Source organism: Gorilla gorilla, chromosome 21, assembly GCF_029281585.2.
Source record: "Gorilla gorilla gorilla isolate KB3781 chromosome 21, NHGRI_mGorGor1-v2.1_pri, whole genome shotgun sequence".
In the NCBI taxonomy this organism is placed as follows: Eukaryota; Metazoa; Chordata; class Mammalia; order Primates; family Hominidae; genus Gorilla; species Gorilla gorilla.
Genome location: NC_073245.2, coordinates 10,737,738 through 10,761,171, shown reverse-complemented (window position 1 = coordinate 10,761,171; position 23,434 = coordinate 10,737,738).

Below are 23,434 nucleotides of genomic sequence, written 5' to 3'. Positions count from 1 at the left end.
GTAGCTGGGACTACAGGTGTGCACCACCACACCCGGTATTTTCTGTATTTTTTGTAGAGATGGGGTTTTGCCATGTTGCCCAGACTGATCTTAAACTCCTGAGCTCTAGCAATTCTACCAACTCAGCCTCCCAAAGTACTAGGATTACAGGCATGAGCCACGCCACCTAGCCTAATTTTTCCCACTTTCTGATGAGGAATATTATGCAGCCATTAAAAGTGAAGTAGCTACCAGGAGCAGTGGCTCACACCTGTAATCCCAGCACTTTGGGAGGCTGAGGCGACCAGATCACCTGAAGTCAGGAGTTCAAGACCAGCCTGGCCAACGTGGTGAAACCTCGTCTCTACTAAAAATACAAAAATTAGCCAGGCGTGGTGCCACATGCCTGTAATCCCAGCTACTCAGGAGGCTGAGGCAGGAGAATAGATTGAACCTGGGGTGTGGGGGATGCAGTAAGCTGAGATCATGCCACTGCACCCCAACCTGGGCAAGAGATCATCTCAAAAAGATAAAAATAAAAGTGAAGTAGCTAAAAGATATTTAAAGATAGGGGGAAATGCTAAGTATTAAACATTGGTTTATTTATGTTTTTTAGAGACAGGGTCTAGCTCTGTTGCCCAGGGTGGAGTGCAGTGGTGCAATCATAGCTCACTGTAACCTAGGTTGAAGCAATCCTCACACCTCAGCCTCCAGAGTAACTTGGACTACAGGCCCACATCACCATGTCAAGCTACAGGTCTCGCTATGTTGCCCCAGGCCAGTCTAGAACTCCTGGCCTCAAGTGATCCTCCTGCTTTGGCCTCCTGAATTGCTAGGATTACAGGCATAAGCCAATGCACCCCTCCCAAATTTTTTTGAAGTACAGTATGCTTCAAAACACTATGTACAGCATAAATATGTATTAAATACATATGTATATGTGTATAATCATCTATAATCACAGCAGTTAATTTCTTCTTTCTGTTTTTGTGAATTTTCCAAATTTCCAATACTTGAACATGTCAAAAAAGTATATTTTTAGGGGGATTAGAATGAATTAACTCTAAGGGCCTTTAAGGTGAGGAAATTTTATAGCAGTCAGTCTGAATTGCTCAATTTGGAACCAGCTTCTCTGTTTTATTCCAGCTGGTGTCTTTTATTCTTTGTTTGGATTGCCAATAATTGAGAACTTACTGCGTAAACCCCTGGGTGGGCAGGGGAGGGAGCTAATAATATATCAATAGCTAATAATGATTGTACACTCTGGCATGGACACCAACCAAATCAGAGCCAACCACTGTCATAAACAGGGAGTCTGCTGTATCCGTGAGGACCAGCTAAATATCAATCCTGGCCCTGTGCCCTCTGCTACATTGTGTTAGGGCTTTATACACATCATCTCATTGGACTTCATGACTATCTAAGGCGAGAGATCCTGCTATTATTCCCATTATATAGATGAGAAAACTAAGGTCGGTCTGGATCCAGAATGAATTCTCTGATCCACTCTGTTACATTCCCTTGTAAACATGTGAGAACTGTTTGGGAGTAACAGTGAGGAAAGGCAAGGGGGATCCTGTGATCCTGTAAGACACAAGAGAAAATTGAGCAGGTGGCTTCAGCCTAGGGAGACTTCTTTTTTTTTTTTTTTTTTTTGAGACAGAGTTTCACTCTTATCGCCCGGGCTGGAATGCAATGGCACGATCTCAGCTCCCTGCAACCTCTGCCTCCCGAGTTCAAGTGATTTTCCTGTCTTAGCCTCCTGAGTAGCTGGGATTACAGGTGCCCGCCATCATACCCGCTAATTTTTTGTATTTTTAGTAGAGACAGGGTTTCAGTATGTTGGTCAGGCTGGTCTCGAACTCCTGACCTCAGGCGATCCACCCACCTCGGCCTCCCAAAGTGCTGGGATTACAGGCGTGAGCCACCACGTCCAGCCCTAGGGAGACCTCTTTAAGAAAAAATTACAGATATGAAATTAAGTAATAAAGTGAAGATTTGATTAGAAAGAGACAAGAAACCACAATAAGGTGGCTCATGCCTGTAATCCCACCACTTTGGGAGGTTGAGGTGGAAGGATTGCCTGAGCCCAGGGGCTTCAGACCAGCCTGGGCAACAAAGCGAGACCCCCAGCTCTACAAAAAAATTTTAAAAAGAAATTAGCTGGCCAGGCACGGTGGCTCATACCTGTAATCCTAGCACTTTGGGAGGCCAAGGCTGGTGGATCACCTGAGCTCAGGAGTTTGAGACCAATCTAGACAACGTGGCAGAACCTCATCTCTACTGAAAATACAAAAAATTAGCTGGACGTGGTAGTGGGCACCTGTAATCCCAGCTACTTGGGAGGCTCAGCCAGGAGAATCACTTGAATCTGGGAGGCAGAGGTTGCAGTGAGTCAAGATTGCACTACTGCACTCCAAGCTGGACGACAGTGAGACTCCGTCTCAAAAAAAAAAAAAAAAAAAGGAAAAAAGAAATTAGTCAGGCATGGTGGCACGTGCCTATAGGCCTATAGTCCCAGCTACTCAGGAGGCTGAGAGGGAGGATTGCTTGAGACCAGGAGGTTGAGGCTGCAGTAAGCCATGATTTCACCACTGCATTCCAGCCTAGACGACAGAGCAAGACCCTGTCTCAAAAAAAAAAAAAGAGAGAAATTGCACAAACGTTACAAAACCCAGAAAAATAACATTCTTTTTATTAGCTGCCTGTCTGACAAACACATCTGTAATACTTTCCATAAACTAGCTGCTGGCTCCGTGTATACATTCAAACCTCTCCTTCACATTCTTGTGGAACTGAGTGCTGTAGGACCATTCATATATCTTGAGATATAACCTCTGATCCTGAATCTTGACGCCACAACAAGTTGAGTCAGCTCAGTAGGCTCGGTATGGATATATTCCTGGAAGCCATTTCAATACCAGGTCAGTTAGTAATGATTTTTCACAAAAGTGACTGGAAACAATATAAATATATCCCACTAAACCCAAAGTAAATGTTAAGGTCCTTTTAGCAAGATGCCCAAACTGCTCACACCAACCCCAACATCATCTGATGCAAAGGGAAGTTGGAATGAAAGGAGATAGTGGTTTTAACAGAATGCGGTTAAGATGCCTTACATTGGTGAATTTTACAGAAGCACATGGCCATGTGAACACATCACTAGGGTGCTTCCCAGACCTCAACTTCCCTGTTACTAACCAGGAATGACAACAATGGTGTTGACCAAATTCTTCTCTGAGATATGTAACTTTAATCAGGGGTTGGGAGATATTTGAGATACCTGGATAAAGGCCCTGCTCACTGACCCTTGCATCTTCAAGTTTGCCTCTGCCATGCACAGCCCAGAGCTTAAAACTAGACAAAACAAAAACCGAGAGGCCCATTCCTAGATTGAGAAAGTGAGGCAGAGGGCAGAAGGAACTTTGTCAGGATCCCAAATTAGGCCATGTAAAGAGAGATCATCTGGGCGCACTCAGATTCTAGAATTGTAGGCATCTTTACGTGCCAACAGCATATTGGTCTTCTATTTTCAGGACTATATTAAGCACCTGGTGCCAATTCAGAGTATTCAAGTCCTCCCAGTCCTTCTCCTCCCCCACCATGGGGAGTGGTGAGAGAGAAGAAAAAGGTGGATAAACTGTCATTAACTACACCCAGATCAGAGAGAACTGGGCGGTCTGTATGGCCTTATCCTGACCCAGCACATGAGCAATGATAACATCTCGCCTTGTTGACAGGCCTATGGCTGGTTCCGTGTGTGGGTTTTGCCTCCTTCAGAACGTTGACCTTAGCAGTATTTTTGCCACTCAGCTCGAAACCAAGATGAAATCAGCCCCAGATGTCAGCTCTCTGTCTCCTGTGCACCTATGGCTCTGTTTTCTTTAGTTTCATTTAATTTAAAGGGTGTTGTCTCTCTATGAGTTTACTTGCACCTGAACTTTTCTGGATTTATCCACCAGAAACTGGTCCCAGTGGTGGCTACTTGTGCTGACTGAGGGCAAAGGGGCGGGGGAAAGACTTTTATAAAATATTTTTGGCCGGGCGTGGTGGCTCATGCCTGTAATCCCAGTACTTTGGGAGGCCAAGGTGGGTGGATCACCTGAAGTCAGGAGGTCAAAACCAGCGTGGCCAACATGGTGAAACCCCATCTCTACTAATAATACAAAATTAGCAGGGCATGGTGGTGGGCACCTGTAATTCCAGCTACTCGGGAGGCTGAGGCAGGAGAATCACCTAAACCCGGGAGGCGGAGGTTTCAGCGAGCCAAGATCGCACCATTGCACTCCAGCCTGGGCGACAAGAGCGAAACTCTGTCTCCAAAAAAAAAAAAAGAAAATATTTTTATACTTTTTGGATTTTGTACCTTGTAAAGGTATTATCTATTTTTTTAAAGTAACATTTTAAAGGCATTCTATGAGAGAACAAAATAAGGTAGTGAAATAAAAGAAAACTCATCCCAAAATATGTCATTCCAAACACTGTGCATGAGAAGGTAAATTGAGACGTTGCTACTGAAGGAGAATATAGTTACATTTATTTATTTTTTAAATTTTTTTGAGACAAGGCCTCACTCTGTTGCCCAGGCTGGAGTGCGGTGGTGCAAACACAGCTCACTACAGCCTCGACTTCCCAGGCTCAGGTGATGCTCCCACCTCAGCCTCCCACGTAGCTGGGACTACAGGTGTCTGCCCCCATGCCCAGCTAATTTTTCTGTAGAGACAGGGTTTTGCCATGTTTCCCAGGCTGGTCTGAAACTCCTTGACTCAAGCAATCTGACCATCTTGCCTCCCACAGTGCTGGGATTACAGGCATGAGCCACCACGGCCAGCTATAGTCACATTCTTTTTTTTTTTTTTTTTTTTCTTTTTGAGACGGAGTTTCACTCTTGTTGCCCAGGCTGGCGCCCTCTCAGCTCACCGCAACCTCTGCCTCCTGGGTTCAAGCAATTCTCCTGCCTCAGCCTCCCGTGTAGCCGGGATTACACGCGTGCACCACCATGCCCAGCTAATTTTGTATTTTTAGTAGAGACGGGGTTTCTCCATGTTGGTCAAACTGGTCTCCAACTCCCAACCTCAGGTGATCCGCCCGCCTTGGCCTCCCAAAGTGCTGGGATTACAGGGATGAGCCACCATGCCCGGCCCAGTCACAATTCTTTGAAAAAATTAAATGCTGTATCAATGGACTTGTACTCTGATCCAGCAACTGTGCATTTAGAAATTGACCCTAAGCAAATAATTAAGCTGATTCAGAAGGGCTTAATTAGAAGAATATTTACTATGGCATTGCTACTTTTTTTTTTTTTTTTGAGATAGTCTCACTCTGTCGCCCAGGCTGAAGTGCAGTGGCACAAACACTGCTCACTGCAGCCTCAGCCTCCCGGGTTCAAGTGATTCTCATGCCTCAGCATGAGGCATGAGAAGAATCACGCCCTTCTACTTGGGAGAAGTAGCTAGGATTACAGGCGCACACCACCACATCTGGCTAATTTTTGTATTTTTAATAGAGACAGGGTTTCACCATGTTAGCCAGGCTGGTCTCAAACTTCTGACCTCAGGTGATCCACCCACCTCGGCCTCCCAAAGTGCTGGGATTACAGGCATGAGCCACTGAGCCCAGCCTGGCATTGCTATTAATGGCAAAAAGAAAAAAAGAAACGAAAACCACCACAAGCTGATTAGCTGGCCACAGGGCAACAGGAATGGTGAACGGGACAATAAGACTCTCTCAGGGCCTCTCATGAGGTGTCATCTGAAGGCTGGACAAGGGTAGTTCACTAACATGACTGGCAAGTTGGGACAGATGTTGCCTGGGGGCCTCAGTCCCTCCCCAAATGGCCTACTCCACAGGGCTTCTTGAGTAACCTCAGGACATGGCAGCTGGCTTCCCTCAGAACTAGCAATCCCAGAGATCACGGTGGGGGTTGTGATGGCTATTATGGCCTAGCTTTAGAAGTAACCCACTGTCACATCTGTCATATGCTATTGGCCAAGCATGTGGGATGTGAGATGTATTGGTGTGGCCATCCTGGGGAGACGCACTTTGCCACCCCAGGTTATTCCAGTGTGTAGTAGCCAGGGTTGAGGACCATGGAGCCTGCAAGCTTCATAAACAAGGAAACAGAGCAGGTAGGAACAATGCATCAGCCAGAGGGAACGTTCGGGGTCACAAGCAAATTCTTTCATCTTTCTAAGCTTCAGCTTCCTCACCTGTAAAATGGGAGTTAACCGTGCGGTATTAGTTTGTTTTCACGCTGTTGATAAAAACATACCTGAGACTGGGCAATTTACAAATGAAAGAAGTTTAATGGACTTCCACAAGGCTGTGGAGGCCTCACAATCATGACTGAAGGCAAGGAGGAGTAAGTCACATCTTACGTGGATGGTGGCAGGCAAAAAAGAGAGCCTGTGCAGGGAAACTCCAATTTTTATAACCATCAGATCTCGTGAGACCCATTTTCACTATCACAAGAACAGCGCAGGAGAGACCTGCCCCCACAGTTCAATCACCCCCTACCGGGTTCCTCCCACGACACATGGGAATTGAAGCAGTTACAAAACAAGGTGAGATTTGGGTGGAGACACAGCCAAACCATATCACATGCCTACTTCCCAGGCTTGTGAGAGGCACCCTGAATGACCCTCTGCACCCTGTGGCTGTTGTTTCTGCTGCTATTTTGGGTGGTTTGTTTGATCAGTATGAGCTCATGAGGCTGTGTGTCCCAAGGTATCACTGTCTGTCCAAACCCACTAAGGGCTCTCCAGTATGCTCTGAATTCCATGGCGTTTGGGAGCGGACCCTGGTCAACCTCATCCATTATCACCCTCCCACTCAGCCCACCTGGCTCCAGCCAATGGCGCTGGTCTGCTTGTCAAATGCACCAAGCAACCTTGGGCCTCAGGACCTTTGCGCTTGCTGTTCCCTCTGCTTGGGTTTTTCTTCCCCCAGACAGTCATACAGCTCTCCCTTACCTCTTTCCACACTTCCTTTGCATCTTTGTTCAAATGTCATCTCCTCTGGGAAATCCCTCCCCACTTCCCCCATGGTTCCTGTGGTCTCTCTGCATAGCATTCCAACCTCCAGACATGTGGTGTGGCCCGTGCTTGCATGTTGGCTGTCTCCTCCACCAACTGTGAGTGCCCAGAAGGCAGTATCCACACTTCTCTTGCCCACTTGTCCTGCAGTGAGAGATTAGCCATGCCTATCTCCACATTAAAGTCTCTGAGAAGTATTAGAGTGGAAACTTCTTTCTCTTTGCTTACACCACATTTCCCAAACACATTTAACCCTGGAGCCCTATGTCCACACAACACTTATGAAACGGTCCATAGAAATAGTGAAAACATGGCCAGGCATGATGGCTCATGCCTGTAATCCCGGCACTTTGGGAGGCCAAAGCAAGCAGATCATTTGAGGTCAGGAGTTTGACACCAGCCTGGCCAACGTGGTGAAACCCTGTCTCTACGAAAAATAAAAAAATAAAAATCAGCTGGGCGTGGTGGCGGGTGCCTGTAATCCCAGCTACTCAGGAGGCTGAGGTAGGAGAATTACTTGAACCTAGAAGGCAGAGGTTGCAGTGAGCTGAGATCGTGCCACTGCACTCTAGCCTGGGTGACAGAGTGAGACCCTGTCTAAAAAAAAAAAGAAAGAAAAGAAATCGTGAAAACACTGTCTCCAGAGGGTGGGTCTCCAGGATGTGATGAGGGACACTTCCTTCTCTGCCAGTGCCCCCCTTGAAAGCACAGAGTGCTTCCCCTGAGACACAGGGACTGCCCTCAGTATCCAGCTCCCCACAGCCCATGCCTCTCAAAGCACCATCACTGCCTCCAGCTCCCACCTTCAGAAAGAATCGGGCCCAGCTTCCTATGGGAGCACTTCAGGTCTGAGGACATGCCCCACTGGCTTAGCCATACTGTGGACCCATCTTTAATGGGAACGATAATTTCCCCTACGATGTAAGATGTCACATCAAGTCTCTGAAATGATGCTGGCAAAGCTTTTAGCACAGAGCCTGCCCAGAGCATGGTTCTATAAACAGGCATTGTGCTAATGATGACATCAGAGGGCATAAGTCTGCTCCGGCTGCCAAAACAAAACATCAGAGACTATGTGGCTCAAACAGCACACATCTATTTCTCACAGCTCTGGAGCCCAGAGGTACCAGATGGAGGTGCCAGCTGACCAGCTGATTCAGTCCCTGGTGAAGGCTCTCTTCTTGGCCTGTGGCTGGCCACCTTCTCCTATGTCCTCACATAGCTTTTCCTTGGTGCATGGAACTAGGGAGGGTTAGAGAGTTGGTGAGAGACAGAGAGAGAAATCCCTCTTTCTCTTCCTTGTTTGTTTGTTTTTTGAAATGGAGTCTCTTGCTCTGTTACTCAGGGTGGAGTGCGGTGGTGCAATCTCGGCTCACTGCAACCGCCTCCCAGGTTCAAGCAATTCTCCTGCCTCAGCCTCCTGAGTAGCTGGAATTACAAGTACGCGCCACCACGCCCAGCTAATTTTTGTATTTTTTGTAGAGACAGGATTTCACCATGTTGGCCATGGCTGGTCTTGACCTCCTGACCTCAAGTGATCCTCCTGCCTCAGCCTCCCAAAGTGCTGGGATTACAGGCATGAGCCACCATGCCTGGCCTTCTATTTGCTAATTTGTTTAACAGAGAGGAAGCCTCAGAGTTGGGGCTAAACTGGCATTTTTCTTTGTTTTCTTCTCTAAAATTTGTCTTTTTGAGGTGGTTTATACATAAAATAAAACTCACCAACTTTGAATGTACACTTTGGTGATTTTTGGCAAATGTATACAATCTGTAACCACCATCATCATCAAAAAACAGTTTGGATCACCCTAAAAAGTTTCTGCACCCCTTGATATTGTCAGCTCCCTCTCCCCAACCCTGGCAACCAGTGGTCTGTTCTTTCTCTATAGTTTTGCATTTTCTAGACAATCATATAAATGTAACCTTTTGTGTCTGACTTTTTTCACTGGAGGCTGGACTAGAGTAACATTGTTTTATTTCCATTTCATTATTTTTTCCTATTATGTTTCTACTTGTGGCAGATGAAACTGGTTTTCCATTTCCAGAGCTGGTATAACATTTCTTTTTAAATTAAATCCATTTAAGTGAAGGAGAGTAAGTACACTTAAGAAATAGTAAGTGGAGTTGGCTACAATTACAAAAGTGGACTGACAAAAGTCACTGGTATTTGGGAAAGCCACATTGGACACGTGGGGGAACCAAGGCCCAGAAAGCGGAGGTGACCTGGCCTGGATCACACGGAGCAGGTGGCAGAAGCCGAAGAGGACAGATGGAGAAGGCTGGGGGGAGAGGCTTGGGTCTCCCCTAGGGTTGGGGGTGGGGACCCTCCCCTCCCCTCCCCTCCCCTCCCCTCCCCAACACTGCAGCCTGTGCTGACAGAGAGGTCGAAGGTCAGAGGCTGAGCCTGACAGATGGGATTTTGCTGGGGAAGGAGGTTCCCGAGGGTGGGGATTTGGCCTTTGTCCTCATAGCATGCAGACCTCTCCTAAAAGGAAACGACCTTGTCCCCGTGGGCACTGCCCAGCCCCAGATGGCAGGGCCAGGCCGGAGGGGCGTTGGAGGCAAGGGAAGGCAGAGCCCCTCCTGAACAGGAAGGTCATGGCCTGGGGACAGAGTCTTTGTGGGAACTAACACCCAAGACCCTCTACCCAGGGCTGGCACAGGCCTTCCCAGCTTTCAACCTCACTCTCTGCTTCACATGCAAATCAGATGCAAATGAGTCAACAGGCACTGGGAGCCCCGCCTCCCTTCCTCTCTGCGGGGCCCACAGGCAGGCGGGTCCAGACACCCAGGACTTCCAAAGCCGGGGCCTGTCTGCTCAACACCCTCAGACCCTCCACAGGGGCCGGATATGAAATGGGCTTCCCTGGTCCATCTCTGCCTGGAGGCTGCATCAGAGCCTGGGCTGCTCCTGCCTGTCCCCACCCATCCTCCACCCAGCACAGGCGGACCTTTCAGAATATAACTCCTATCCCATCCTCTTCCCACTCAGAACCTTCCACTGGCCTTCTGCGGCTCAGGCCTGCCCTCCCATCCTTCCCCTCTCTTGTCTCCTCTGGGACCTCAGACCTCCTCTAACCGACCCTGTGCCTGGTTCTGTCCCTCAGCGCCCAGCTGGTGCTCACTTTGGGGCCTTAGCACAGGCTGTTGCTCCATCAGGGACACCCTTCCCCTGGTTCTTCTTCCCCTGCAGGTGCCTTCTCATCCACCTCTCAGCTGAAATAAAGTCACCCCTCAGCAAGGCCCTCCTAATGCTCTCTTCCACAGCAGCTCCTGTCAGTCCCTCCCACCACGAGTGGCATCTTAAATTATTTCATATGTATGTTTGCTTGTTTTTCTTTGCCTCCCACACCCCAGTATAAGTTCCACAGAGGCAGCAGCCTTGCCCCATTTCCAGTGCCTAGAATACTGCTTGGGACATAGTAGGTGCTCAGTAAATATTTGTGATGAGCCAGGCACGGTGGCTCATGCCTGTAATCCCAGCACTTTGGGAGGCTGAGGTGGGTGAATCACCTGAGGTCAGGAGTTCGAGACCAGCCTGGCCAACGTGGTGAAACCCTATCTCTACTAAAAATACAAAAATTAGCCAGGCATGGTGGCTAGTGCCTGTAATCCCAGCTACTCGGGAGGCTGAGGCACGAGAATCGCTTGAACCTGAGAGGCAGAGGTTGCAGTGAGCCGAGATCACACCATTGCACTCCAGCCTGGGCGACAAGAGTGAAACTCCGTCTCAAAAAAAAAAAAAAAAAAAATTGTGAGTAAATGAGTTAACGAAGGACCAAATGTGCATTCTGAGCCCCCTGAAGAGGCAGACATTTATGAGTGGGAAGCGTAGTAGTAATGATCCCTTATTCATTCAACAAGTGTGCTGTGCTACTGCTATGTGCCAGGTGCTGCAGTAGGGGCTGGGGGTACAGTGGTGAGCAAGACAGACTCGCTGTCTGCTTTGTACGTCCAGAGCTGGAGGGAGGCAAAGGCCAACAGGGCACTACAGTGCTGAGTGATCCTAGGCAGCTGTGGGGCCCAGGAGAGAGTCCCTTAATCCATTCCAGGGACCAAGGCAGGCTTCTAGGAGGAGGTAACATCCTGGCTGAGGCTCAAAGATCAAGCAGGAGGGAGGGAGGGGAACAAAAACAGGCTTGGGGCTGGGGTAGGAGGGAAGCTGGGTCATGGAGGTCGCGAGAGTCCTCAAGGCCCTGTTTGGTGTGGGAGTGGGGACAGAGTAGGAGACCCTGTCCTGGCCTCACATATCCCCTTCTTACAGGCAAAAATGCAGTGCCCAAAATCAGAGCAGGGACAGGCCCACACCCTCCAGCCCCACTGTCTAGTGCCCTTCCCCCTGCCACTGGCCTTGTAGGAACACCAGATCTTTCTCTGGAAACTTCTGGAGCCTCAGCCACCTCCATCACCTAGGGAAGGGGTCACCTTCTGGCTCCCCACGCTGCAGATGAACCCTGGCTTAAATAACAGTTACCCCAACCTGGAGAAAGTGACCCCCTTTCTGAGTCCCTTTCAAGTCTCATCACATCAGTGAGGAAATGTTCTTTGCTGCTGCCCTGTCTTCAGATTTAGAAGCCACTGATCTCCTATTTATGTCAAACAGAGAGCAGGTCTCCACCCACAGCTCTGGGCCTGACACCGTGTCCATTTCCAGGGATCCTTTCTATTTATAACAGAAGATAACTTGCTTGTCACTTGGTATATCGAGTTTCCTTTTACAATAAATCCACTGTCAACCGTAAAACACAATTTAGGGGAATTGCCACTGGGGAAATCCATTGTGGATTAAATATTAGATATCTTTGACTGATGCAGACTAAAGTATTTGGGGATGAAAATTCATGATATCTGCAATTTACATTAAAATATTTCAGAAAGAAATAGATGAAGCAAATATGGCAAAATGCTAATGTTATATCTGAGTGTTGGGTATATAATTCAAAATTACATAGACACACTCTTCTGTGTGTCTAAAATTATTCTAATTCAACCTAAGTGAGTTGATTTAAATAAAACATTGGCCAGGTGTGCTGCTCCTGCTTGTAATCTCAACACTCTGGAAGGCCAAGGCGGGAGGATCACTTGAGCCCAGCAGTTTAAGACCAACCAGAGCAACACAGTGAGACCAACACAGTGAGAGCAACACAACTCTACAAAAAATTAAAAAATCAGCTGGGCATGGTGGTGCATACCTGTGGTCCCAGCTACTCAGGAGGCTGAGGCGGGAGGATCACTTGAGCCCAGGAGGTCAAGGCTGCAGTGAGCAGTGATCGTGCCAATGCACTACAGCCTGGGTGACATAGTGAGACTCTGTTTCAAAAAAAGAAAGAAGAAAGAAAGAAAAGAAGGAAGGAAGGAAGGAGAGAGAGAGAGAGAAAGAAGAAAAGAAAAAAGAAAGAAAGAAAAGAAAGAAAAAGAAAAAGAAAGGAAAGAAAGAAAGGAAGAAAGAAAAAGAGAAAGGAAGGAAGAAAGAAAACATTCTGAGAACAATCTTCATGGCTGACCCTGGGTATGGCCAAAAGTGTGAACATGAAATGAGAATGGAAGAAGACTGGGAAAGGCAGAAAGAACCTTCTGGGCTGGGAAAGCCAGCCCTGTATCTGGGAGGCACAGGCCCTCTATCTATCTCCTCCCTCATCTGCAGCCCCTTCCCCTGGGCCCCCCTGATTCTCCACCGCAGGCCTGGCACCTGGTGCTCTGAGAAGCTCTTCTCCGGTACATCTGCTCTTGGGTTTGGGGCCAGGGAGGAGTCCAACAGCTTAGCTGTCCCCAAGCCCTGGGAGGCCTAGCCACTCCGCCAGTGTCTAGGCTGGGGAGGGGGCAGAGGGCCCAGCCACCTTTCATCAGCTGGTTCCACCCCCTTGGATCTGGGTCCAGGCATTTGTCCTCTCACTGTCCACCTCATGGGACAGGCAGGGAAAGTGAGGTCCAGGCCTGACCCAACTTCCCTGTCCTGGGGCCTGGACTCTTCCTAAGGACCCAGGACAGAGTCCTGCAGAGGGAAGAGGAAGGAGAAGGCTGAGGGCATAGAAAGAGCCAACAGCAAGCCTTCAGCCCTCAGCCAGCTAGGGTCATACACAGAGGTAGGGGACAGGGCCCCAGAAGTCTGAGGTCCCTGAGACCAGAGAATCGCAGTGCAGGCTGTAACCCGCAGCCCCGGCAGGAGAGGGTTCTCCCCTCTGTAGCTGTGTCCCCCTCCGTCAGTGCTGCCCCAGTTTCCCCAGCTCAGGAGAGGCACCCTCCACTCATTGCTCAAGCAGAAGCCTCAAAGTCACTCTCAACTCCACCTTCACCCCCAAATCCAGTCGGGTCCCCCTCTTCAATGTCTCCCCTTTTATTCACTTAGTCAACAAATGAATCTTAGTTTGGGAGGCTGAGGCAGGCAGATCACTTGAGGTCAGGAGTTTGAGACCAGCCTGGCCAACATGGCAAAACCCCGTCTCTACTAAAAATACAAAAATTAGCCAGGTGTGTTGGCAGGCGCCTGTAATCCCAGCTACTCGGGAGGCTGAGGCATGAGAATCACGAACCCCGGGAGGCAGAGGTTGCAGTGAGTGGAGATCATGCCACTGCACTCCAGCCTGGGTGACAGAGTGAAACTTTGTCTCAAAGAAAGAGACAGAGAGGGAGGAAGGAAGGGAGGGAGGGAGGGGGAGAGGGGGAGGGGGAGAGAGAGAGAGGGAGGGAGGGAGAGACAGAGAAAGGGGGGGGGAGAGAGAGAGAAAGAGAGAGAAAGAGAGAGAGAGAGAGGGAGAGAGAGAGAGGGAGAGAGAGGGAGAGAGAGGGAGAGAGAGGGAGGGAGGGGGAGACAGAGAAAGAGGGGGGAGAGAGAGAGAAAGAGAGAGAAAGAGAGAAAGAGGGGGGGAGAGAGAGGGAGAGAGAGAGAGAGAGAGGGAGAGAGAGAGAGGGAGAGAGAGGGAGAGAGAGGGAGAGAGAGGGAGGGAGGGGGAGAGAGAGGGAGAGAGAGGGAGGGAGGGGGAGAAAGAGAGAAAGGGGGGGAGAGAGAGAAAAAGAGAGAGAGAGAGAGGGAGAGAGAGAGGGAGAGAGGAAGAGAATCGCAGGCTCAGGTTCCCCTTTCCCACCGGAATGGATTTTTTGGTCAAATCCGTCAGAAGGCGACCTCTGCTGGCGAACTTTTAAACTGCAGCCCCTCAGGTTACGGGCCTTAAAGGACCAAAAGCAAGATCCCGCCAGCTGCATAAAATCCGAAACCGGGCCCGGCGCGGAGGCTCACGCCTGTAATCCCGGCGCTTTGGGAGGCCGAGGCGGGCGGATCACGAGGTCGGGAGATCGAGACCGTCCTGGCTAACACGGTGAAACCCCGTCTCTACTAAAAATAAAAATAAAAAAAGATATTAGCCGGGCGTGGTGGCGGGCGCCTGTAGTCCCAGCTATTTATTCGGAAGGCTGAATAAAGGCCCGGGAATGGCGTGAACCCGGGAGGCGGAGCTTGCAGTGAGCCGAGATCGCGCCACTGCACTCCAGCCTGGGCGACAGAGCGAGATTCCGTCTCAAAAAAAAAAAAAGAAAGAAAAAAAGAAAATCAATCAGAAACTGGTGGGGCACGGTGGCTGACGCCTGTAATCCCAGCACTTTGGGAGGCCAAGGCGGGCGGATCAAGAGTTCAAGACCAGCCTGACCAACATGGAGAAACCTCGTCTCTATTAAAAATACAAAATTAGCCGGGCGTGGTGGCACATGGCTGTAATCCCAGCTACTCAGGAGGCTGAGGCAGGAGAATCGCTTGAACCTGGGAGGCGGAGGTTGCGGTGAGCCAAGATTGCGCCATTGCGCTCCAGCCTGGGCAACAGGAGCGAAACTAAGTGTCAAAAAAAAAAAAAAAAAAAAAAAAATCTGAAACTACGCCCCACCCCTCACTCATTCTACAGATGAGGCTATTGTGACTCACCTAGAATTAAGCTCTGGTCTCCTCCACCACTGCCCCTGCCGGCCTCCCAGCTATTGTTTTCCACAGCTGCACAACACCCTCTGGAAGGATGCTGCCATGCTGCCTGGCTTGCGCCTATCTCAGGCTTCGGCACTCCTGACACCCCAGAGTATCCCCTACCCGCCCTCCCTAGCTGGGTGGGAAAACTCTGCCCCATCCTGGGCTGGACTTTCCATCCGCTGCACCCCTGGATTCCTATCCTAAAGCCTGGCATCCATTTGCCATCCACACACCTGGAAGCTGCTCACCCACCCAGTTTCTCCCGCCTGGGTAAAGGGACTCTTCCTGGATCTGTATCATGTGCAGATGGCCCCAGCCTCCCCCCACCTCCAACCCCCAGCATGCCTTAGGCTGTCATTATTCTTCTCACAGGACAGGGCCAAGAAGAGGAAAGGAGGTCCCAGGTGTGGTCTGAGCAGAGCAGAGGGGGCTGTCACCTCCCTTGAGCTGCATGTAAGACTTCTATTGATGCAACACAAGATAGCATTTAATTTTTTTTGTTGTTGTTGTTCCTTTTTTTTTCTCTTTCCTTTTTGTTTTTTTCTTTGAGCCGGAGTCTTGCTCTGTTGCCCAGGCTGGAGTGCAATGGCGCAGTCTAGGCTCACTGCAACCTCTGCCTCCTAAGTTCAAGCGATTCTCCTGCCTCAGCCTCCTGAGTAGTTGGAACTGCAGGCATGTGCCACCACACTCTGTGAATTTTTGTATTTTTAGTAGAGGCAGGGTTTCACCATTTTGGCCAGGCTGGTCTCAAACCCCTGACCTCGTGATCCTCCTGCCTCAGCCTCCCAAAGTGCTGGGATTACAGGTGTGAGCCACCGCTCCCAGCCTTTTTTTTTTTTTTCGTTTTTTAAAGTAATTTTTAATTTGTGGTTATATAATAGCAGGGTTACAGATTCCTGGAAAGTTAAAATGTTTCAGTTTAGTCTAAAGTCCCCTTTGGGGGCCCGGTGCAGTGACTCACGCCTGTAATCCCAGCACTTTGGGAGGCCGCAGCAGGCAGATCACCTGAGGTCAGGAGTTTGAGACCAGCCTGGCCAACATGGTGAAACCAAAACCCTGTCTCTACTAAAATAAAATACAAAAATTAGCTAGGCGTGGTGGCAGGTGCCTGTAATCCCAGCTACCTGGGAGGCTGCGGCAGGAGAATCACTTGAACCTGGGAGACAGAGGTTGCAGTGAGCTGAGACTCTGTCTCAAAAAAATAAAAAGAAAATTAAAGTCCCCTTTGATCACTCCTCATTTTCCTTTTTGTCCCCTGCCCCTCTCTACTAACACAATAACCAAAGTAACCACTGTTGTCAATTCGACATTTACCTTTCCGGATTTTCCCTATAGATGTGTATGTGGTAAATACACACACCCCAAACTAATATGTAGAATTTATGGGAGGCTGAGGCGGGCAGATCACGAGGTCAGGAGTTCGAGACCAGCCTGACCAACGTGGTGAAACCCCGTCTCTACGACAAATACAAAAATTAGCTGGGTGTGGTATCACACGCCTGTAATCCCAGATACTCAGGAGGCTGAGGCAGGAGAATTGCTTGAACCTGGGAGCCGGAGGTTGCAGTGAGCCGAGAACGCGCCACTGCACTTCAGCCTGGGCGACAGACTGAGACTCCGTCACACACAAACACACACACACACACACACACACACACACACACACACACACACACAAAGGAATTTATTTGTGGAGATTTTTTTTTCACATAAATGGGATTATACTGTACATATTTATCCTGGAAATTCCTTTTCTTATTTTTTTTTTTAGATAGAGTTTCCCCTGTCAGCCTCCCAAAGTACTTGGGATTACTTGACCTCCCCAAGTTTTGGGATTACAGGCGTAAGCCACTTCACCTGGCCTATCCTGAAATTTATTTTTCCCCTCTGTTCTGGGCTTTTGGGCTCAACTGTGGGCATAAGGGGGTTTTGGCTTTGCTGGGGTCTGCATCAATGCTGCAGGCTCTTATGGGGAGCTAAATGGACCTTACCTGGCGTGGAGACCCCCTCAGAAGGCCCTCTCTCTGCCTTCTTCTCCCACATGTCCTTTTACCCACTCCCCTTTCTTCCATCTCCCACCTTTTTCTCACCCTAGCATTAAGGCCCCACACAAGCCATTGGTGAAAAGGTCGTTAAGTCACCAGATGCTTTTTTTAAAAGGTTTGTCTCCAGAATGTGGGCTCCCTGCGCCTCCTGGTGGCTCCTTTGAGTAACTGCAGCGGCACTGTCAGCCCCTAATCCATTCATTCATCCTTCAATCCCTCCACCCATCAATGCCTTCACCAAGCACTGCCCACCTACTGCCTACCGCGTGAACCCTCTGTGCGAGCCCTGGGAGAAAAGACAGGGAATGGAATATCTCTGCCCTGGACACTCTCCCGCTAGAATGTGAGCTCCACCGTGACCTGCCAGAAGAGTCTTCAAGTAGGGGGAGCAGCACTTTGTACTGAAACCCATGGTCCAGGCACAGCTCCTTTGGAAGGCAATTGGGTGATCTCTCTCAAGTTCACTGCCGGGAATTAATTCTGCAGATATTCTGCCCATGGGCAAAATGACAGACTGACAGAATGTTTATTGCAGTATTGTTTTTGTTTGTTTTTTGAGACAGATTTTTGCTCTTGCCCAGTTGGAGTGCAATGGCGAAATCTAGGCTCACTGCAACCTCTGCCTCCTGGGTTCAATAGAGTCTCCTGCCTCAGCCTCCCAAGTAGCTGGGTTTACAGGAGTGCGCCTCCACGCTAGGCTAATTTTAGATTTTTAGTAGAGACCAGGTTTCACCATGTTAGCCAGGCTGGTCTCGAACTCCTGACCTCAAGTGATCCACCCATCTTGGCCTCCCAAAATGCTGGGATTACAGGCGTGAGCCACCGCACCCGGCCTGCGGTATTGTTCTTGATGGCATATGGTAAGCACCTAGTAATGGCAGTGGGCGACATTTGTCCTGGTGCATCTGGATAATGGAACACCATGCGCTAGCGGAAGGAGCCCACCTGCCCTGCAGGTTCACCTCTGACCTCGCCTTTCCCTCACTCTACTCCAGCTATCCTGCTCTCAGAGCCAGAACCAGAGACAGCTTGCCACCTTTAGGTCTTGCCAGTCGTCCTCCTGTGATCCACTCCTCCTCAGAGGGGCTCTACTAGCTGCCCCCACCCTGCACCTGTCCCCACTCGGTCCTCCCTCCACTCCAGGTCCCTCTCACTTTTTTCCTACAGAAAGCATCTTATAACATACTAAATCATGTATTTATTTGTTGTATTTGTTATCTATTGTCTATCTCCTTACACTAGAATGTCATCTCTCCAATGGAAAGGACTTTGTCTATTTTGTTCAGTTTTATATCCCAAGCACTTCTCATAGTGCCTGACATAGAGCTGACGATAAATATCTGTTGAACAAAGGAATGAATTCAAATGAATGAGTGAAGCCAATGAATGAATGTCTCAATGTACAGAACACAGAAAGATCTGTAAGACATAGAAGAGGAGAAAGGAAGCTGCAAAGTGATGTGTGTGGTGTGCTCCCCTGCATAAATAACATGGGTGGAATTCTGTTCTGGAAACCTAAGGCCGGGCTCAGTAGCTCACGCATGTAATCCCAGAACTTTGGGAGGCCAAGGCAGGCAGATTGCTTGAGCTCAGGAGTTCAGGATCAGCCTGAGCAACATGGCAAAACCCTGTCTGCACTAAAAATATAAAAATAGTAGCCCAGCGTGGTGGTGCACGTCTGTGGTCCCAACTACTCAGGAGGCTGAGGTGGCAGGATCACTTGAGCCTGGGAAGCAGAGGTTGCAGTGAGCTAACATCGTGCCACTGCACTCCAGCCTGGGCAAGAGGTGACAATGAGACCCTGTCTCAAAAATAAATAAATAAATAAATAAATAAAAATAAACTTAAAATCGCTCAAAAAAATAAAGTATATTAAATAAATAGCAACAGGCCGGGCACGGTGGCTCACGCCTGTAATCCCAGCACTTTGGGAGGCCAAGGCGGGTGGATCACCTGAGGTCAGGAGTTTGAGACCAGCCTGACCAACATGGTGAAACCCCATTTCTACTAAAACCACAAAAATTACCTGTGCATGGTAGTGCACACCTGTAATCCCAGCTACTCGGGAGGCTGAGACAGGAGAATCTCTTGAACCCAGGAGGCAGAGGTTGTGGTGAGCCGAGATCATGCCATTACACTCCCACCTGGGTGACAAGAACAAAACTCCATCTCCAAATAAAAATAAAAAAATAAAACAAACAAATAAACAACAACAAAGTTTATAAACATTTCTGGAGATTACAAGGAAGGGAGAAATACATTGGTTTGGGGTTCATTCATTTATGTATGCAACTAGCATTTCTTAGGCTCCCAATATATACTGTTTGTATTAGATAAAGATATCAGGATAGGTTTCCTTGGAAAAGGTGGCATTTGAGACTGGCTTTGAAATATGGATCAGATCCTGCCAGAAAGAGACAGGCAGAAAGGATATTCTAATGGAAGGATCAGTATGGAAATTTTGGTGGCTCAGACGTACTATAAATACTTACAGAATTATTACCAGAAAGGGGTACCAAACCAGACCCCAAGACAGGGTTTCTGGACCTCACGCAAGAAGGAATTTGGGGTGAATCCATAGAGTAAAGTGAAAGCAAGTTTATTTAAGAAAGTAAAGGAATAAAATAATGGCTACTCCATAGGCAGGGCAGCGGCATGGGCTGCTCAGCTGAATATACTTATAGTTACTTCTTGATCGTATGCTAAACAAGGGGTGGATTATTCATTGTTTTACCAGGAAAGGGATGGGCAATTCCCAGAACTGAGGGTTCGTCCCCTTTTTAGACCATGTAGGGTAACTTCCTGACGTTGCCATGGCATTTGTAAATTCTCATGGTGCTGGTGGGAGTGTCTTTTAGCATGCAAATGCATTATAATTCCTATATAATTAGCAGCGAGGAAGAATCGAGGTCACTTTCATCCCCATCGTGGTTTTGATGGATTTTGGCTGGCTTCTTTTACTGCATCCTGTTTTATCAGCAGGGTCTTTGTGACCTGTACTTGTGATACCAGTCCTGCCAAACTCCTATCCCATCCTGTGACTAAGAATGTCTGACCTTCTGGGAAAGCAGTTCAGTGGGTCTCAGCCTTATTTTACCCAGGCCCTATTCAAGATGGAGTTGCCCTGGTTGGAAGGCTTCTGACAGAATGGTAAGCAGTTCTGGTTGTAAGTAGCAACGCCTAAAGTACAAGAAAAACATGGGCCAGGCATGGTGGCGCATTCATATGATCCCAGTAATTTGGGAGGCTGAGGTAGGTGGATCACTTGAGGTCAGGAGTTCGAGACCAGCCTGGCCAAGATGGTGAAACCCGTCTCTACTGAAAATACAAAAATTAGCTGGGCGTCATGGTGCATGCCTGTAATCCCAGCTGCTCGGGAGGCTGAGGCACGAGAATCACTTGAACCTGAGAGGCAGAGTTTGCAGTGAGCTGAGATTACGCCACTGCACTCCAGCCTGGGCAACAAAGCGAGACTCCATCTCAAAAAAGAAAAGAAAAGAAAGAAAGAAAGAACACGTGAGAAAGTGTGGGGAAAAGAAGAGAAATCAGACTGTTACTGTGTCTATGTAGAAAAGGAAACATAAGAAACTCCATTTTGATCTGTATTAAGAAAAATTGTTTCTGCTTTGAGATGCTGTTAACTTGTAACTTTAGCCCCGACCCTGTGCTCACAGAAACATGTGCTGTATTGAATCAAAGTTTAATGGATTTAGGGCTGTGCAGGATGTGCCTTGTTAATATGTTTGCAGGCAGTGTGCTTGGTAAAAGTCATCGCCATTCTCCATTCTCTGTAAACCAAGGACACAATGCACTGTGGAAAGCCACAGGGACCTCTGCCCAAGAAAGCCTGGGTATTGTCCAACGTTTCCCCCAACTGAGACAGCCTGAGATATGGCCTCATGGGAAAGGAAAGACCTTACCATCCCCCAGCCCGACACCCATAAAGGGTCTGTGCTGAGGAGGAGTAGTGAAAGAGGGAGGCCTCTTTGCAGTTGAGATAAGAGGAAGGCTTCTCTCTCCTGCTCATCCCTGGGAATGGAATGTCTCTGTGTAAAGCCAACCATTCCCATTCATTCTATTCTGAGATAGGAGAAAACCGCCCTGTGGCTGGAGGCGAGATATGCTGGCAGCAATACTGCTCTGTTGCTCTTTGCTACACTGAGATATTTGGGTAAAGAGAAACATAAATCTAGCCTTCGTGCACATCCGGGCACAGTATCTTTCCTTGAACTTACTCATGATACAGATTCCTTTGCTCACATGTTTCCCTGCTGACCTTCTCCCCACCTGTTGCCCTGCTACACTCCCCTTGCTAAGATAGTAAAGATCATGATCAATAAATACTGAGGGAACTCAGAGGCTGGCGCTGGTGCGGGTCCTCTGTATGCTGAGCGCCAGTCCCCTGGGCCCACTGTTCTTTCTCTGTACTTTGTCTCTGTGTCTATTTCTTTTCTCAGTGTCTCATCCCACCTGACGAGAAATACCCACAGGTGTGAAGGGGCTGGCCCCCTTCAATAAAGCTGTCACGGTTTATTGGTCCCAGTTGAGAAAGGAATTATACGTGAGGTTTAAGTAGTTTTCTTAACTTGGTAAGCAACAGGGAGTCTTTGAAGGTTGATGTTAAGAATGTATTCTTAAATTTAAAATTGAAATAATATAAGACCAGGCACGGTGGCTCACACCTGTAATCCCAGCACTTTGGGAGGCTGAGGCAGGCAGAACACTTGAGGCCAGGATTTCGAGACCAGCCTGGTCAACATGGCAAAACCCTGTCTCTACTAAAAATACAAAAATTAGCCAGGCATGGTGGCGGATGCCTGTAATCCCAGCTACTCAGGTGGCTGAGGCAGGAGAATCACTTGAACCTGGGAGGCAGAAGTTACAGTGAGCCAAGATCACACCACTGCACTCCAGCCTGGGCGATAAGAGCGAGACTCCATCTAAAAAAAAAAAATTAATTTAATTTAATTAAAATTAAAATTAAAATAATATAAGAGGCCCCTGTGAGAATATGACCTGCAGTGAGACCACAGCAGCAGGGCTGTGGGTCTGACCTAAGGAGGAACTTCCTGCTGTGGTTTGGAGGGGAGCATCCCTGGGAGTCAGGGATTGGGGACAGGAGAGGCCTCCCTACTAGGGGCCTGATGGAGAATAAGCAATCCCTACCAGACCTCCAGCTCCCCTAAGGAGCAAGTTCTTGTGTCCCTGAGCCCTGACAACCCAAAATAATCAAAAGTGGCTGCCCAGCGAGGTGTCAGAGCCTCAGCATTGGAAAGTGGTCCACTCGTGGATTAGTAAGGAGAATTTACTGCTGGGCATGGTGGCTCACACCTATAATACCAGCACTTTGGGAGGCCAAGGCAGGTGGATCATTTGAGGTCAGGAGTTCAAAACCAGCCTGGCCAACATGGTGAAACCTCATCTCTACTAAAAATACAAAAATTAGCTGGACGTGGTGGTGGACATCTGTAATCCCGGCTACTCTGGAGGCTGAGGCAGGAGACTCACTTGAGCCCAGGAGGTGGAGGTTGCAGTGAGCCAAGATCACGCTACTGCACTCCAGCCTGGGCAACAAAGTGAGATTCCGTTTCAAAAAAACAAAAAAAGAAGAAGAAGAATTTATGGATAATAGTATTGGTTTGAAAAAAGGAAAGTTTTATTAGAAAGAAAGAACTCTATAGAAGAGTGCAGGCGAGAATCTCAGCAAGATAGGATGGAGAGTGCCAAGGTGGATTTTTCCTCAGGGGCATTTATGCACCTTAAAGCAGGAGCTTAAGGATAATTTGGACCACATTAGCCACATAGGTCACGCTAAATGATTACATTTGTAGACATTTTCCTGCCTTGATGTCAGCAAGGGTTGCATAATGAGTTTCAATATGCATGCATTCCAGAGATGTTTAGAAATGCTACTTACTGCAAATCAAGAGTTATCTGAGACAAGTCTCAATCAATTTAGAAAATTTATTCTACCAAGGTCAAGGACACACCAGTGACACAGCCATAGGAGGTCCTGATAACATGTGCCCAAGGTAGTTGGGGCACAGCTAGGTTTTATACATTTTAGGGAGACATGAGACATCAGTCAGTAAATACATAAGATGTACATCAATTCCATCCAGAAAGGTGAGACAACCTGAAGTGGGGAGGGGTTTTCCAGGTCATAGGTAGATAAAGGACAAATTGTTACATTCTTTTGAGTTTCTGATTAGCCCTCCACTGAATATGCAACTTGCAGGAATAGTCACTTATGCCTTAGTCTGGCTTAGTGAAACAATAGGGCAAAGGAAGCCATCAGATGTGCATTTGTCTCCCATGAGCAGAGGGATGACTTTGAGTTCTGTCTGTTCTATGTACACAAGGAATTTCCTTGTGGGAAAGTTGTGAGGGAGGTATGTAGCTTTTTAAAATCTTTGTAGCTATCTTAT